Source organism: Sus scrofa, chromosome 13, assembly GCF_000003025.6.
Source record: "Sus scrofa isolate TJ Tabasco breed Duroc chromosome 13, Sscrofa11.1, whole genome shotgun sequence".
Taxonomy (NCBI): Eukaryota; Metazoa; Chordata; class Mammalia; order Artiodactyla; family Suidae; genus Sus; species Sus scrofa.
This window is the reverse complement of record NC_010455.5, coordinates 46,651,558-46,670,635: the sequence shown is the minus strand read 5'-3', so window position 1 is coordinate 46,670,635 and position 19,078 is coordinate 46,651,558. Positions and strand designations below refer to the sequence as shown.

Sequence of the window (19,078 nt, the reverse complement as noted above, 5' to 3'; positions counted from 1 at the left end):
GCTATATAGTAGGCCCTTGTGAACTATTTTATGTACAGTGGTTGTGTATATGTTACACCCAACCTCCTAATTTATACCCCCCCCAACCTTTCCCTTTGGTAATTGTAAGTTTGTTTTCTAAGTCTGTGAGTCTGTTAAATGTATTTACATGCTTTTGGATTACTCAGATTGCTCTGAATAGAAGGAATAATCCAACTGTGAATAAAGATTCTACCAAACTGGGTTTGGGAAAATGTAATTTTAATCCTCAGGCCTTTCAATATTTGACTTTAATTACCATATGTATTTTATGTATGTATTTTACTTACCATATGTAAGTATTCTGTGTATTTTCAAACTGTTGTATTCTACTGACCTAGTAGAGAAACATTTTGACAAAAAAAGAAAAAAAATGGACTCTCCATAGCAAAGTTATGGAATGGTTATGTTACCATGTTTAAATATGGCATGAGGTTTGCTCCTTATTATTAGAGTTTGAAGGATATTGTTTATGTGGGGGGAAGGGGAAAGTGACCAGCACTGTTTCAAAGCTGGCATTGTTTTCTCAAGGTCCCTGGGAAATGTTACCACTCTCAAACACTAACAGATGTCATTCTCTTGTCCTGGGTTGACCTGAGGCCCCTACCCATGGTTCACTTGTACAGCACGTTAGCCCATGTGGATTTCGTCATCTTTCCCTTCAGGGCAGGACAAGCAAAGAGAAGGCAAGTGAGTTTCATTTTAGCTCATTTTGTATTGTTTTTGTCCCATAAGAGCCACTCCATGACTTTGTTTAGAGTGTCTAAAACTTGCCAGACCTGGAGAAGCCCTTATTGTTGGCTGCCAAGAGTTAAATGGCTTCAGTGCATTTTCCAGTGGACATTATGAGAGGTGCTAACAGATGTCGATTTCAGCTTTGTCATTCAGGTGCTTCTCAAAAACCACCTGACATCTCTGGGTTAGAGCTTTTCTTTCAGCCTTTTCTCATTACATTTTAGCTCTGTTTTGTGAATAAACCTTTGAAGAAATTTGAGAGCTATTTTGGAAACCCAAGGAGTAGAAAACTTGAAATGTCTAAGCTTTGAAATAGGCATTTGACCTTATTCCCAATGCCCATAGTCCAGGGAAGGCCAAGCCAGATGGTAAGTATTTTTCTGTGCTCTGGAAGATGATATCCTTAAAAAAAGTAACCATTAATTCTATCATAATTATATATTCTATATAGTCTATATAATTATATATACATAAATTCTATTACATATGCACACACTCAACTTTTTCCACTGTGGTCTTTGTAAAAATCCTTAAAATTTGGTCTTAAAGTCTTCATATTTTGAAGACTTTTAAACTGGTTTAGAACTTTTAAATGGTTTTACTTATCCTAAAGGTGGACATAATAAACCTAATTAATATGCATTCAAATACTTTTTCTCTGTAGGCACCTATAGCAGAGATAAGGAATACATGCCAGAATTAGGCTTAAGTTTGCACTTTTAGAAATGATTTGGGACCCATCTGATGGCAGGTAAAACATAGAAATCTTTCAGTTCAGCTGATTTCACTTCAGTTCCGGTTGACATAACCTAGTTTTATTGGGGCCTGATTCAATTAGGATTGTAAGCAGTGTTTGACTCTTTACATCAGTGAATAGGAAAGTAGCATCTCACATACCTCTGAGGTGCCCTTTTACATATATAGTCCCATTTTCAGCAAGTAGGAAATAACCTGGTATAGACGTGCAATGTCCAGGCTCTGTCTTGTATTTGCTAGACAAGCACCCCTGCCTCTTTTTAGAGAACAGCAGGTCAAGTTTCCATTTAGGAACCACCCATCTTCCCATGCCCACCAACCCCCAGCTGGGGCTGATTCTACTTTGATGGCTCAAGACTCAGCCTGGACCCAACTGGAAAATCACAATTCCTCTGATCACAAAGATTGGCTCAGGCAGATCAGAGCCTTTATGAAGACTTTTGCTGGAACTATAGAGCCAGAGTTGCCCTTGTTTTTAGGGTCTTGGATGTCAAGAAATTTGAACTCAGAGTTATCAACGGCCATGCTGATGGAGAGAATCTGCCTTGATTAAGAAGCAATTCAGAGGGAAACTGAACCAGGAGATGGTGAGAAGTGTTCTTTTGAGATCTGGCCAATGCTGGGAACAACTGCCCTTAGCCTTCTCTTTTGAGTTGATAAGAACCCCTTTGGTGGTGGTTGTTGAAGTTCTAGGATTTGAATGCAAACAAATACACAGAGCTCCCTGGGAGTTCCTCTGAGGAGTGGAATGGAACTTCCAGCAGACTGGACAGGGTCCTGGGAAGTGAAGTAGGGGATCCATAAAGAGATTCCCAGCTCTGCTTCCATTCCACTTCTTTGTTGTGGACACCCCAATTTCTGACGATTATTTTTAAAATCCATTTTGGGGGTGGAGAAAGCCAGTGGGAATCCAGAGCACCTGTGTGGGTTCATGCCTCTGCTCTGCACAAACCCACAACCTTGTACTCTGATACTTTCCTGTGCTAAAAGCTTTGACTTCCCCTCTGGGACTGCAGTTTCTTCCATGGTGAATCTAGGTCGGTAAATTTCAAAGTGTTTCGCAGAGCCCTTGGGGGAAGAATTAACCTTAGGAAATAAAGGAGATCAAGTCATCACCATTTGGGTTTTCCCTACCTCGTTTCCTATCCTGTTCAACTTGCAAGTAATCGTTTACTCATTTTAAGATTTTATTTGAAAAATAAAAAAGCCATTTTCTTAAAAACGTTTGGAAACCACTTAGGAGGTCTCTGAGTAAGTTTCCTTCAGCTTGTTTCTCTGACATCTTCGAGATAATAATCTCTGAGGACTTCATGTTGAAGTCCTGCTCTGTGTCTCAGCTGACCTACATCTCTTGATGGATGCACTGAGCCAAAGACTATGTTTACCTCTTTCCTCTTTCTAAATTGTGAGTTTGCTTTCTTGGTGATGTTAGTGATGTTTAGATCACTGACGTCCTCCCCAGAATGGGCCTCTTTGATGTACAGTTTATTGTACTTGTTTCTTTTTAAAGTGAACTGTTTAAAAACAGTTTTTAAAATTGCATAATTAGTGCTCCTTTTAGGGGTTTTAAAAAATCAATACTGAAGGGGAAAAATACCTTCCATCTTCCCACTCCCCAAAGAAAAGCCACTTTTCTGCTGAAATCTCCCTGATAGCTTTCCACTGTGTTTGAGTTCAAATCCCCTCCTCTGAGCCTGCCCCCTCCCCCACTGCCCATCCTCACAACACTCAGCTGAGTGCCCCACTACACCTGGTGGCTCCTAACATTCCAGACTTCTGCTGACTTTTTTCTTTTCTTTGAAGGGACTCATTTGCTTTCACATCCAAACCTTTGTACTTTCTTTTCTTCACCCACTTTCTTCACCCTGTTAATTTCTCCTTACACTGTGGATCTCAGCTGAGATGGCCCAACCCCTAGGAAGGCTGCTTTTCCCAGCAAGGAGGGGGCTTTACTATGCATATGCTTCTGGAATATCTTATATATTCCTGAGTACTACCACGATTTAATATCATTACTTGTTTATTTAGCTCTAGCTCCTGGTAGCTCCATGATAATGGACACTAATCTTTTTCACCATTATACTCTCCCCTTCCCCCATGCTTAGCCCTCATCTGATATAAAGATGTTACTCAGTTTAGATTGGTGGAAAGAATCAGTATTCAGCAGCTGAATTTTTATTATGACTATTTTTTTCAAGCAGTTTAGGTTCACAGTAAAATTGAGAGGAAAGCGGAGATAGCTATTTACCTACCGCCCTCCCTGGACTTATGCTTGGCTTCCCCCCATTATCAACATTCCCCACTAGAGGGGACCTTTTGCAATTGATGAATCTACACTGACACATTGTAATCATCCAAGTCCATAGTTTACATTACACTTTTGGTGTCTGGACAAATGTGTAATGAACATGGAATCATCATTATGGTACCAGAGAATTTTCACTGCCTTAAAAAACCCTCCGTGTTCTGTCTCAACCCTGTCTGCCCCCAACAATCACTCATCTTTTAACTGCCTCCATAGTTTTGCCTTTTCCAGAATGTTATATAGTTGGAAACATACAGTATATAGCTGTTCAGATTGTGTTATTTTTCTTAGTACTGTGCATTTGAAAGTTCCTCCATGTCTTTTCATGGCTTCACAGCTCATTTCTTTCTTTTTCTGTTTTTTCTTTTTTTTTATGGCCACATCTGCAGCATATGAAAGTTTCCATGCTAGGGGTCCAATTGGAGCTGCAGCTGCCACCTTCTACCCCAGCCACAGTAAAACCAGATTGATTCACATCTGCAACCTACACCGCAGTTGTGGCAATTCAGGATCCTTTATCCACTGAGCCAGGCCAGATATTGAACCTGCATCCTCACAAGAGATGGTGTCAGGTCCTCAACCCACTGAGCCACAAGGGGACTCCCCATAACTCATTTCTTCACAGCACTGAGTGATATCCCATTGTCTGATGTATCACACTTTATCCTTTTACCTACCAAAGGCCACATTGGCTGCTTCGAAGTTTTGACAATTATGAATAAATTGAATATTCTTGTGCAAGTTTTTCTATGGACATAAGTTTCAACTCCTTTGGATAAATATCAAGGTGCATAATTGCTAGATTATATTCTAAGAGTAAGTTTAGTTTTGTAAGAAACCACCAAAATGTCTTCCAGTGTGGCTGTACTATTTCTCTTTCTCATCAGCAATGATTGAGAGTTCCTGTTGCTTCACATCCTTGCCAGCATTTAGTGATATTGGTGTTTTGGATTTTAGCCATTTTAATCAATGTGTAGGTACCTCATTATTGTAATTTCCATTTCCCTGATGACAGATGATGTGGAACATCTCTTCATGTTTATTTGTCATCTTGCCATCTATATATCTTTGGTGAGGTGTTTTTGTGGTCTTTGGCCCATTTTTAAATTGGATTGTTCGTTTTCTTATTGTCGAGTTTTAAGAATTCTTTGTGTATTTTGAATAGTAGTCCTTAACTGGATGTGTCGGGCAAATATTTCTCCCTTTCTGTGACTTGTTTTCTTATTCTTTTGACATTATCTTTTGCAGGGCAGAAGTTTTTAATTTTAATGAAGTCTAGCTTAACAAGTATTTCTTTTATGTTTTATGCCATTGGTGGTGTATCTAAAAAGGGAATTTGGGGTTAACAGATGCAAACTATTGCCTTTGGAATGGATAAGCCATGAGATTCTGCTGTATAGCACTGGCAATTATATGTAGTCACTTATGATGGTGTATGATAATGTGAGAAAAAGGAATGTGTATGTATGACTGGGTCACCTTGCTATACAGTAGAAAATTGACAGAAGACTGTCAACCAGCTATAATGGAAAAAAATAAATCACTAAAAAAATAAAAGAAAATGACACATAAAAATGTCATACCTAAGGTCATTGCCATAACCAAGCTCATCTAGGTTTTCTTCTGTATGGCATCTAGTTTTATAGTTTTGTGTTTTACCTTTAGGTTTATGATCCATTTTGAGATAATTTTTGTGAAGGATATAACATCAGGGTCTAGATTTATTTCCTTGTTTATGCCTGTCCATTTGTTCTAGCAACATTTGTTGAAAAGACTGTCTTTGCTCCCTTGTATTTTCTGTTCTCCTTTGTAAAAGATCAATTGACTGTATTTATAGAAGTCTGTTTCCGGGCTCTCTATTCTGTTCCATTGATCTGTTTGTTTATTCTTTTGCCAGTACCACACTGTTTTTGATTATTCCAGTTTTATAGTAAGCCTTAAAATCAGGTCATGTCATTTTCCCAAATTTTTTCTTCTCCTTCAATATGGTATTGGCTACTCTGTGTCTTTTGCCTCTCCATATGAACTTTAGAACTGGTTTGTTGATATCCACAACATACTGGGATTTTAATAGTGATTGCATTGAATCTATGGATCAATGGGGTAAACTGACATCTTGACAATACTGCGTCTTCCTATCACGAACATGGAATATCTCATTTTTTCAGTTGTGATTTTTGAGGTATATTTCTTTGCTCTTATCTCCTCCACTTCAAAGTGATCTTTTAAATATACTTTATGCCAAGAGTTGAAGCTTCAGTCTTTTTTCAGGTGTTCTGGTAAACAATGATACAGTGAGAACCATCTCTCCTTGTTTCAATTGCTATCTCTTCTGTGCCAAGACATTAGTATTGCTTAACATGCCCTACCCCTGCTCTGTGCCAGGTACTGTGCTGAATGCTTGTCCATGTATTAGCTCTGAGGTATCACCTAGGGCCATTCAGAGGAAGGAGGCTTTATTACACTCATTCTTTAGATTAGAAATTGGAGGCTTATAGAAGTTAAGTAACTTGCCAAGGACACTGAACAATTAAGTGTCTGAGTTGAGATCCGAATGGGGGTCAGGTGTATCTGAATTTAAGGTATTGCTTTACACCTATGATTGTTCCCAGGCCTGTGAACTCAGATTTGTAAAGTTTTTGTTGGTCCATAATGAAGCTTTCACTGGGCTCTAACAATTAATTTGAGAAAAGGTAAACATTTCTCCTAATTAGCTTATTTAGAGAGAGAGTTTATATACATAGTGCAGATATCATTGTAGGTAAAATTTCAACCTCTTTTAAAATGGAAAATCTATTGTTGTTGCTGCTCTAGAAGAGGTGATTTAGCTCATTTAAGAATGAGGTGTCTTGGAGTTCCTGTCGTGCTTAATGAATCCAACTAGGAACCATGAGGTTGTGGGTTCGATCCCTGGCCTTGCTCAGTGGGTTAAGGATCTGCCATTGCCGTGAGCTGTGGTGTAGGTCACAGATGTGGCTTGGATCCTGCATTGCTGTGACTCTGGTGTAGGCCAGCAGCTACAGCTCCGATTAGACCCCTAGCCTGGGAACCTCCATATTCGTGGCAGGAGTGGCTTTAGAAAAGACAAAAACAAACAAACAAAAAAAGAATGAGATGTCTTTCTGAAGGATGGCAAGTAAATATTTCTTCTGACTTCCATGAACTAGAATTGAAGAATTCTATTTTGGAGACCAAAGTCTTGTCCTCAAGGGAATAGCAACCTGATTTTTGCTTGCTAAATTTAGGTTCTGCTTTAAATGGGGAGTGTGGAGTTCCTGTTTGTCTCAGGGGGTTCAGAATCTGACATAGTGTCCATGAATATGCAGGTTTGAGCCCTGGCCTTGGTCAGTGTGTTAAGTATTTGGCATTGCTGCAAGCTATGGTGTAAGTTGCAGATGTGACTCAGATCTGGTGTTGCTGTGGCTGTGGTGTAGGCCTGTGGCTGCAGCTCTGATTTGACCCCTAGCTTGGGAATGTCCATATGTTGCAGGTGCAGCCATTTAAAAAAATGGACTTATTAATGATGGCCGTTCTGACTGATGTGAGGTGATTAGCAATGAGATCCTGCTGTGTAGCACTGTCTAGTCACTTATGATGGAACATGATAATGTGAGAAAAAAGAATGTATACATGTATGTGTAACTGGGTCACCATGCTGTACAGTAGAAAAAAAATAATGTATTGAGGAAATAAAAAAAAATGGGGAAGCGAAGGTTTCCAATTGAATCAAACAAAGAAAGTAGAATTTGGGAGATACTGTGAAGTTAAGTGATAATCTATGGGTCAAAAAGTACAGAGACAGGAGCCTAAGCCTGTGACTCTAGGAAGAAGGGATTTGCTGGTACCTAGAATCTACTTAGGAAGATCTGGGTGAAAATGCCATGGAGAAAAAACACTGGGTCATAACATACACTAACATATTGCTCACTCCCACAAAATTAGTAACTTCACATGACCTGTGCCTAGAGTTCCAGCTGATTGGCAATACAGTCTTGACACAGAGGTACACTCCCTGGCTGAAACAACGTTGGGCCAAAGCACAAGGCCTCCATCTGAGGACTCATGTATCTTCCCACAGTTCTGCCAGAGCTACCATAAATTCAAGGGAACCCCTTGAAGTGGGATGGAGACAAATACCATCCTGGGTGTGGAATCAGACTGAGCATGAGGCAGCTGCCTCTCTCATGCCCAGTTGGATGAAAGGCCTTGCTTGGGGCAGTTTTGGATTATGAGATTGGAATCAGAAAACAGACACACTCCAGACAGCCTTTTATCCTGTGCAAAAAATGGCCTCATCCATAAACCATTAGAGAGCTCCTGCTGTGTGTTCTGATGAGGCCATGTTTGATCTGAACCTTCTATAACTCACAGAAGCTCTAAGTTTCCCCACCATTTGGTAGCATTGGTACTTCTGCTTTTCTCGTTCTGCTTCCTGAGTTTCCTCAGCCTTCTAGATTTTGCCTTATGCTTCATCTTAACACGAAGTCCTAACTCTTTTTTTTTTCCATGAAAAGTTTGTCCCTTTCAGTATTTTGTGAAGCATTAGTGATTTCCTTGAAGAGTTGGGGGGTACCCCAGAGCAGGTGGCCTAAGTTTTCCAGGGCTGGACCCTGTTACCTTCAGGAACTGCATGTGACCTCCCCACAATGGCAGCCATCTGATGGGCACTTATGCTTTAGTTCCCCATTTGTCCACTATATCACCTTCTAGTTTTATATCATAGTGCCTGGCACAATGCCCAGAGCTTCATCCACATTTATGGAATAAATTAATGAATTTGTATATATCAGTAAATAAAAAATTAAAAAACCAGAATTCCTGCTGTGGCACAATGTGTTAGGAATCTGACTGCAGTGGTTCCAGTTGCTGCAGCGGTGTGGGTTCAATCCTGGGCATGGTGCAGTGGGTTAAGTATCCAGCATTGCTGCAGCTGTGGGATAGGTTGCATCTGTGGCTTGAATTCAATCCCTAGCCCAGGAACTTCCATAGCTGTGATGTGGCCAAAAAAATAAAAACTAAAAAAATAAAAAAAATTCACCTATGAATACCAGAGTGAAACTGAGAAGCTTATAACAATGCAGAATGAAGACCTATTGTCTCTTAACTGAAGCGTATACTATATACACCAATGAGAATTGACATTGGGGGAGTTCCCATCCTGGCTCAGCAGAAATGAATATGACTAGTATCCATGAGGATGAGGGTTTGATCCCTGGCCTGGCTCAGTGGGTTAAGGATCTGGCATTGCTGTGAGCTGTGGTGTAGGTCACAGATGTGGCTTGGATCCTGCATTGCTATGGCTGTGGCAGAGGCTGACAGCTACAGCTCCACTTTGACCCCTAGCCTGAGAACTTCCATGTGTCACATGCTGCGGGTATGGTCCTAAGAAGCCAAAAAAAAAAAAAAAAAAAAAAAAAGGAACTAACATTGGAAGCTGTGTCATGTTCCAAAGGTGGGCAAAAGTCTCATTTAACTGGTCCAGGCCAGTTTCTTTCTTCATTATGCTGTGCATAGGAGGAGCCTGTTCTAGTCAGCCTTTGAAACAGTGACAAGCTCATTCCTCACTGCTGTGATTAAAAAAACAGACAAAAACTTATTGTTTCAATCTTCGATCTGCATTTTAAAATCTTTGCAATCTTTTTTTTTTTTGGCTTTTTAGGGCCGCATTAGTAAACTTTGTATCTAGCCTGACTTCACATTTAAAAAATGGATATAGGGAGTTAAGTGGTATTACCAGTTCCACAGCTAGAACTAGAATCCCTTAATTTCACTTTTTGGTTCAGAATTCTTTCCTCTGTAACTTCTCCTTTCCTCTAAATCAGAACCCATATGCTCAAATGCTTTATGAGGTCCTAGAAGGAAATGTAAAGGAGAGAAGTTGTGAGGTATAAGACAATAGGGAGTGGTGATAAGTATGGCAAATTAGACCATATGCCCCATCTAAAGGACAAACCTATATTATAGCTCTCTATTCAATTTGCAGGAGGGGGCACTGCCAAAACTGCTTCTCCTAGAAAAGTCTGAAACCTGAAAAATTTTGCATTTTGGCAGAACATTTTTTAAAAACTTAAAAATAACATATGGGCTAAGCAGAACATGTATTCAAGACTTGCCCACAGGTTCTCTCTGGCAACTTCTGCTCTATACCTCCCAGTGAACTTGACCACAGAGCTAGGATCCACAGTTAGAAGTGTTGTCTCAAGTCATTTGGTACTGATCAATGCTTCTTTGTACCAACATCTGAGGACTATTTCCTGTTTATTTTTTAATTTTTTTTGCTTATTTGTTTATTTTTATTTCCCCAATACATTATTTTTTTTCTACTATACAGCATGGTGACCATATTTCTGTGTGATCTAAAGTCCTCTAAGGCTAACTCTCACTTTCTCTGCCTTTGGTTGTGTTTTATTAAGAGAAAAGGATGCAATTACATTTATGTTTCTTAATAAGCAGCAGAGTTAGCAGTCAGGAGCAGGGTCTCTGGAAGCCTGGTTATGTGACCTTGGGCAAGTTACTTGATATTCCCATGCCTTGGTTTCTTGGTGTATCAAATGGGGAAAATGACAGTATCTACTTGATAGGGTTCTTGCAAGGATTAACTGAGTTCTACGTAAATCGCTTAGAGGAGCGCCAAGACACCTAGTAAGTGCACAGTAATTTTTTGCTATTTTTAGGATTATCTTGTTAGTATTGCTAGTGAGTTTTGCTTATTCTCAGATTTACTACCCATCAATTTTGTGCTTCAAGTGGATCACAGCTGAAAAAAGGGTGGGTGTATGCATTGCTCTTTATAGCATATAAGCAGAGGAGTGTTAAGAGTGAAAAAACATAATCCCTAGGTCTTCTTGTTTGGATAGTCTTTCAAGGGGATCACAAAGTCATCAGGCTGTGTAGACATTGTCAAAAGGGAGGAAATATAGTGGAAGGTTAGGACCTTCCAGAGGTGGCTTCTGACATTCTGAGACAGGGTACAGGCTGATTTTAAGAGCTCTTTTAAGCTAGTCTGTTACCTATTTCTGATTTTCTCACCAATATGTCATTCAGAATAACAACCTTTGCCACTGATGGTTATTGGACTAATCAGTATTCTTAGAGTTTTTGCTAAGGAATTTTTAATATCTTGGCAATCATTTTCTGATATCACCGTCTTTTATTGACTATAAATTCATCATTAAATTTATTTATTATCTTGGTCATTATCTTGCAAAATGCATGTACCATCTTTTAAAATCTTAATCAAATATTTCTTATTTTCCCACTGTTATTGAGAAATAATTGACATAACACCACTTGTATAAGTTGAAAGTGTACAGCATGATAGTTTGATTTTCCATATATTGTGAAATTGTAACCATGATATGAATGAATGGATGGTTTATCTAACGTCCATATTCTCAAACAGATACATGTGTGAGTGTGTGTGTATATATATGTATATATAATTTATTTTCTATTACTCAGTGAATTTAATTACATTTATAGTTGTGCAATGATCGTCACAATCAAATTTTACAGCATTTCCATTCTAAACCCTCAGTGCATCCCCCCACCCCCCAAACTGTCTCATTTGGAAACCATAAGTTTTTCAAAGTCTGTGAGTAAGTATCTGTTCTGCAAAGAAGTTCATTGTGTCCTTTTTTTAGATTCCACATGTAAGTGATAGCATTTGATGTTGGTGTCTCATTGTATGGATGACTTCACTTAGCATGGTAATTTCTAGGTCCATCCATGTTGCTAAAAATGCTGGTATTTCCTTCCTTTTAATGGCTGAGTAATAGTCCATTGTGTATATGTCCACATCTTCTTGATCCACTCCTCTGTTGATGGAATTTAGGTTGTTTCCATGTCTTGGCTGTTGAAAATAGTGGTGCAATGAACATCGGAGTACATGTGTCTTTTCAAGTCATGGTTTTCTCTGGATAGATGCCCAGGAGTAGGATTGCTGGATCAAATGGTAATTCTATTTTTAGTTTTCTGAGGAATCTCCATACTGTTTTCAACAGTTGTTGCTCCAGTTTACATTCCACCAACAGTATAATATTGTTCCCTTTTCTCCACATCCTCTCCAGCACTTGTTGTTTGTAGACTATTTCATGATGGCCATTCTGGCTTGTGTAAGGTAATACTTTATAGTGGTTTTGATTTGCATTTCTCTAATAATGAGTGATGTTGAACATCTTTTCATGTGTTTTTTGGCCATCTGTATGTCTTCTTTGGAGAATTGTCTATTTAGATCTTTTGCCCATTTGTTGATGGGGTTGTTCATATTTTTGGTATTGAGCTCCAGATGGTGTTTATAAATTTTGGAGATTAATCCCCTGTCAGTTACTTCATTTACAAATATTTTCTCCCATTCTGTGGGTTTTCTTTTCATTTTGTTTAGGGTTTCCTTTGCTGTGCAGAAACTTTCAAGTTTAATTAAGTCCCCTTTGTTTATTTTTGTTTTTATTATCATTACTCTAGGAGGTGGATCTGAGAAGATGTTGCTGTGGTTTATGTTGGCAAGTGTTCAGCCTATGTTTTCCTCTAAGAGTTTTATATTGTCTGACCTTATATCTAAGTCTTTAATCCATTTTGAGTATATTTTTTGTGTATGGTGTTAGGAAGTGTTCCTTTCATTCTTCTACATGTGGCTGTCCAGTTTTCCCAGCACCACTTATTGAAGGGGCTGTCTTTTCTCCACTGTATATTCTTTCCTCCTTTGCCATAGATTAGTTCACTGTAGGTGCGTAGGTTTAACTCTGGGCTTTCTATCCTGTTCCACTGATCTACATTTCTGTCTTTGTGCTAGTACCATATGGTTTTGATGACTGTAGCTTTGCAGTATAGTCTGAAGTCAGGGAGCCTGATTCCTCCAGCTCCGTTTTTCCTTTTCAGATTGTCTTTGGCTATTATGGGTCTTTTGTGTTTCCAAACAAACTTTAAAGTATTTTGTTTGAGTTCTGTGAAAAATGTCCTTGGTAATTTGATAGGGATTGCATTGAATCTGATGCTTTAGCTAACATCCATCTTCACGTAAAGATATATTTTTTGAAAAAGAAGAATAGAAAAAAGGAAAACAAAATTCTCTTTGTGATGAATCTCTTAGGATTTAGTCTCTTAATAACTTCCCTGTAGATCGTACAGCAGTGTTAACTATGTTCACCATGCTGTACTTGACATCCTTGGTATATATTTAGCTTATAATTGGAAGATCATACTTTTGGACTATCTTAAAGCCTTTTTTTTCTAACCGGTTGTACAATCTGGAATCTCTCTTTCAGGTAGAAGAACAAATCCACTTTATGCAGAGGGAGGGTGTCCAGAGATAAATCATGTGATAAATGGTTTCTGTTTCTTACCCATGCTAACAGCAGGAGTGTGATAGGACCACTTCAAGGTCTGACCTCATAGACATCTCACAGCTGGACTCTGTGACTCCCAACCTCCAGCTTGCCTTTAACTTGAGGCCACCTTGCCATGTGCAGAATCCCTCGAGGAAAGGGACTGAGTGCATCTCTCCAGATGGCAGACAGATGTCATGAGAAAGGAGTGTGGCCACTCCAGTGGGTTGATGCCACAATTGGGGATATCATGGCAGTTTCTCTGAGGTGTCAGCAAGGCAGTGGTGAATTTGTATGGAGATGGCTATTCCAGAAGGAAGACTTTCTTCAGGTGCTCTTTCTCTGACAGAACCCTTCCTTTGTGTGGATTATCATCTCTTTCATTTACCTTATAGATGGTGGCATCAGGAAAATATTACTAAAGCCTGGTCTTTGGACCCTCCCACTTCCCACACTGACATTTATGAGACATGAGGAAGATAACTCAGACTCCATAAAAGTTGGGGTAGATGCCCGATGAGATGTGATCACTTTCTAAGATAGGGGAAATCTTGACAGGGTGACTGTGGCAGGCATCCAGGGTGGATCCCCTCAGATTGTCCTAGGAACCCATTAGGAGGGATAGGGGTCTTTTAGATGAGGCCTGGGTGGACAGTAAGAAGCCACTGGGCTTGCCTGGAGACTCTATTGGGGTTACTTCCAGCACACTTCTACACCTTCTTCCCCCTATTGGTCAGGCTTTTCCTTTGATATAAAAGGTTCAAAGGGTCCTAGTCTCCATTTTACTTGGCTCAATAGCACCAAGACCCTATTGCCCATTTATACATGGAATTAAGGGATTTCTTTAGAGTTTTGGGCTTTCATCCAAAGCTTCAATTGTCTTTTCAATGTCATCTCTGGTTAGTAGGAAGCTGAACTTTATTTCTCTATTTTGGTTTGCTTTTTCTTGAACTGTGATTTCCCTCTCTTGATTGAAGCAGAAATGATTTGCTTATTATGCTCTTTCCCCTACTAGAAATTGTATCAAGATTGGAGACATCATAGGCTGTCTCTTAAGCTGTTCATTTCATAATGTCTTCTTGATAGGCCAATTACAGTGAACAAAGCATTGTCGATGACATCTACTCGGAGACTTATAAACTATATTGTCACTTTGATTTCTGTTCTATCACTTAGTATTGTGTTTTCTCGGCTTTGGCTACAATCCTCCATGTGGTTTTTAATCCATCCCAGGTGCTGAATGTTAAAGATATATTTGTGTGGTCACCATGTTATACCAGAATAGCCTCTCTTAATCTGAAGTGAGTTTGGGGTTCAGTTTACATGTGTTTGTACCAATTCTTGTTTCTAAAATTCAAAGCCCGTTTCATTTTTATGGATACTGCTAAGGAAGCTATTCATATCCTGGTATTTACATGATTAACATACCCCATTTCATGGCTTCTAGCAGCATCTTCAACTGTAGATGAACGATTCTTGGAACTATGCATTCTATTTGAAAGTTGTGATAAGAACTGACTTTCATGTTTACTGATAATAAAGGGATTTTTTAGAAAAGGTCCATTTACAGAGGCAGCATTGGAAATCCTTTATAAGTTGAAAGGAAAATACCACACCCTTGACATCTTGGCTTCTGTCTCTGCAAATTCACTACCTATGCCTTGAAGAGTGGTAGCATCATATCTAACCGATCTTTCTGCAATACTAGCAATGTTCTGTTGTGGGCCATCCAACATGGTAGCTACTAGCCACATGTGGTAGTTGAGCATTTGAAATGTGGCTAGTGTGCCAAGGTACTGAAGTTTTCATTTCATTTTATTAATTTAAATTTGAATAGCCACAGGTGTGTAATAGCTACCTTATTGAGCAGGTTGTAATATGTGAGTTGATTATTGATATGTCTATTAAATTAGTACATTGTCCTTTCTTGCATTTAAATCCGCCTTGAAAAATTAATAATATTAGTGGTAATAATCTTTTTGAGTCCTCATTCTATTCTGTGCTATGTGTTTTCTGTGCTTTGTGATTTTTTTTCTTTCCACACTCTTGGCACATGGAAATTCCCAGGCCAGGGATTGAATTCAAGCTGCAGCTTCAACAATGCCAGATCCTTTAACCCACTGGACCAGGCTGAGGATAGAACCTGCACCTCTGCAGTGACCTAAACTGCTGCAGTCAGATTCTTAACCCACTGTGCTGCAGCGGTAGCTCCTGTGCTTTGTGTTTTAACATGCATTACCTCATTTAAACCTTTACCTCAAACTATAAGGGAGCTATTACTACCATCTCTACTTTATTGTTGTTAAAATAGAGACCAAAAGAAGAGAAGTAAGTTGCCAGGTCACACAGGGATCTGGAGGTGTAGCCTGAGGCCAAGTTGATCCCATGTGGGTGCTTTTCTCTCTTTCTTTACCAGACACTAAACTGTTTATACTCTTCTCTTGTTTATGGATTGTCTAAATGAGAGTGTTATTAATTCCCTAGGGCTGTCATAAAAAAATACTACAAACTGGGTGGTTTAGAATAACAGATATTTATTTTCTCACAGTCCTGGGGGCTTGAATATCTGTTTTTCAGAGGGAATGCCCTGATCCCTCTGAAACCCAAAACCTGTAGGGGAGAATTCCTCCTTATCTCTTCTCAGCATCTAGTGTTTGCTGGTGCCCTTTGATATCCTTGCCTTGTAAATGTGACTTAAACCCTGGTTACCACATGGCATTCTCCCTTTGTGTCTCTTTTCACACAGCTTCCTTCCTGTGAGGATACCAGTCATACTGGATGAGGGGCCCACCCTGCTCCAGTATGACCTCACCTTAGCTAATTACATCTCCAATGACCCTATTTCCAAATAAGGTTATCTTCTGAGGGACTAGGGATATCTTTTTGGTCAGACATAATTCAACCCATAAAAGGAACTTATTTTATTTGGTTGGGATGGGGGGCACTTTTCTGTATTCTTAGGTAATTTTAGTCTGAGATTTTGCTGGAAGGAGAAAACCATAATGAGAAGAGCATTCAGTGGGGAATCAGGAGACTTGAGTTTGAATCCTAGGAATGTTTTAGTCCCTCTGTTCCTTAGTTTTCCATCCATAAAATGGGCATAGCTAAAACAGTGATTGGGCATTCCATTTTTCTCCTCTTATCCTGGCAGAATTTGCTGAGCCAATGAGGCGGGAGGCAGTGGCAAGCACAAAGCCATTCCCTCCTCCAGCACAGCCTGCTGATTAATGAGGATAGCTCTTTGTGTCCTATTTTCCATCCCATACAGGTGATGGAACATACTCCTTCCCACAAGCTCGAGAGATGTAGGCAGGGTAAGGTGGTGGCAGAAGAGAGCATGACTTTGCACTCACACTGGTTTTCTAGACTCCTGAGGACCCCTTGGTATTGTGCAGTGGGTGGTCCTGGTGGTTTTGGTGGAAGAGAAGGAAGGAGTGGAACTGGGAGTACCAGCACATGCCATGATGCTGCTGAGAGAAGCCTGAGCAGCGGGATGCCTGCTTGGGATCTAGGCCTGCAGTCTCCAGCTATGTGACTGCTGGGGATGGACTTCCTCTCTTTGCACCCAAATCATTTCCCCTACTCTGACTATAGAGTAGGAGTCTGTGTTTACTGAAACTTCTTTGGATCCTAGTGTACTGATTGATGCAGAGTTCCCAGAGACTAATGAGGTTTTCTTAAAAGTTTATTTGTTTAACTCACAACCATTTCTGCCTTTCTCAGATTTCGATATGTCTTTGGAAGCACCAAAGAAAAATTTGACCTTCACTAATGCCGCAATCAGCAGCTTGACTTCAGGGCATCCTCAGAAGGTAAGGAAGGTGTGTCCTGTGCAAGATGCTTACCCTCCCTATGGGTAGGGGCTGACCCTTTAAATGCTCTGTGCTGCTACTCTCTGAAAAATCTGGTGGTAATTCTTCTAAACATCTCTTAGTCCATGTCCTTGTGGTAAGTTGCATTTGCCTTTTGACTCTATATGTCAGTCTTCTGATAGAATTCTTGGGTACATTGATCTAAGTCTTATACTGTTCTATTGCCTAGGTGTGGCTTTTCAGGTAGGAAAACACAGGGGGCAGATAAAGAACAGTTTGGTACTACATCCGTTCTTGTTTCCAGATTAGCTATGCCTTGAGTTATGCACAGAATCAGAATATCGATCTTCACAAAATCTCTAAATACTGGAAAGAGAGAAATAAAAGCCCACTGCTCTAGTCATTAGCCATGATGGTGTGAGCAGACTTGCTCAGGTGGCTGAAAGATGTCTATTTGTTTCCACTCTCTATAAGATAGTTTTTAAAGAAATTGATGTGCTCACTAATATCTGGTGATTTGAAGAATGTATTTTTAAAAGTGATTCTTATTTATTTATTTAATCATTTATTTATATATTTTTTCTACTGTACAGCATGGTGACCCAGGTACACATACATGTATACATTCTTTTTTCTCACATTACATGTTCCATCATAATTGACTAGACAGAGTTCCCAGTGCTACACAGCAGGGTCCCATTGCTGATCCATCTGGAAGGCAACATTCTGCATCTATTTACCCCAAGCTCCCAGTCCCTCCCACTCCCTCCCCTTCCCCCTTGGCAACCACAAGTCTGTTTTCCATGTCCATGATTTTCTTTTCTGTGGAAAGGGTCCTTTGTGCCATATATTAGATTCCAGATATGTGATATCATATGGTATTTGTCTTTCTTATTCTGACTTCACTCAGGATGAGAGTCTTTAGTTCCATCCATGTGGCTACAAATGGCATTATTTTGTTCCTTTTTATGGCCGAATATTCCATTGTGTATATACCTCATCTTCCTAATCCAATCATCTATTCGTGGACATTTGGGTTGTTTCTATGTCCTGGCTATTGGGAATAGTGCTGCAATGAATATGCAGGTGCATGTGTCTTTTTTAAGTAGAGTTTTGTCCGGATATATGCCCAAAAGTGGGATTGCCGGTTCATATGGTAGTTCTATGTATAGTTTTCCAAGGTACCGCCATACTGTTCTCCATAGTGGTTGAACCAGGTTACATTCCCACCAACAGTGCTGGAGGGTTCCCCTTTCTCCACAACCCGCCAGCATTTGTTATTTGTGGACTTATTAATGATGGCCATTCTGACTGGTGTGAGGTGGTATCTCATGGTAGTTTTGATTTGCATTCCTCTAATAATCAGTGATGTTGGGCATATATTTTTTAGTTTATTGTGCCTCCCCCTTTTTTTTAGGGTCATATGTGCAGTGTACAGAAGTTCCCAGGCTAGAGGTAAAATTGGAACTGTAGCTGCTGGCCTATGCCACAGCCAGAGTCACGCAGGATCTGAGCTGCATCTGTGACTACACCACAGCTCGTGGCAATGCCAGATCCTTAACCCACTGAGCGAGGCCAGGGATTGAACCCACATCCTCATGGATACTGGTTGGGTTCATTACCACTGAGCCACAATAGGAACTTCCTATTTTTATTTATTTATTTTTTAAATTAAGAAAAGTTATGGCCACACCTGTGACATTGGGAATTTCCCAGGCCAGGATTGAATCTGGGCCACAGGTGTAACCTATGGTATAGCTGCAACAACACTGGATCCTTTCACCTAATGCACCAGGCTGGGGATTGAAATTGTGCCTCCCCCACAATGATCCAAGCCATTGTGGTCGGATGCTTAAGCCACTGTGCCAGTGTAGTAACTCCAAAAGTTATTCTCTTTTAAATGGACATTTCAACTTGGCATGCAGCATTTCTTCTTAAAATATGGTTTTTACTTTTAGGGCTTTTTGTTCAAAAATCTATACTAACCTTACTCCTTGCTTAGATTTCTTGAAGGAAAATTTATTTTCTAATTATGACTATAACAATTTTGTAAATTGTGCCATAACAGTTTAGAGGAATTTAGTCAGTGTGTATTTAATATACAGCCCTGTTAATATTTCAGTGGAAAT

At 39.7% G+C, this 19,078-nt stretch overlaps 1 long non-coding RNA gene across 1 annotated transcript in view; it reads left to right on the top strand.

The window, feature by feature from the left end:
• LOC102163373 overlaps positions 1,899 to 19,078 on the top strand; it is an 83,955-nt gene continuing 66,775 nt past the window's right edge. Inside the window, exons 1-2 of the long non-coding RNA XR_002337997.1 lie at positions 1,899 to 2,096; positions 16,861 to 16,949. This is a non-coding gene — a long non-coding RNA (uncharacterized LOC102163373). The remainder of the gene's footprint in view (positions 2,097 to 16,860; positions 16,950 to 19,078) is intronic.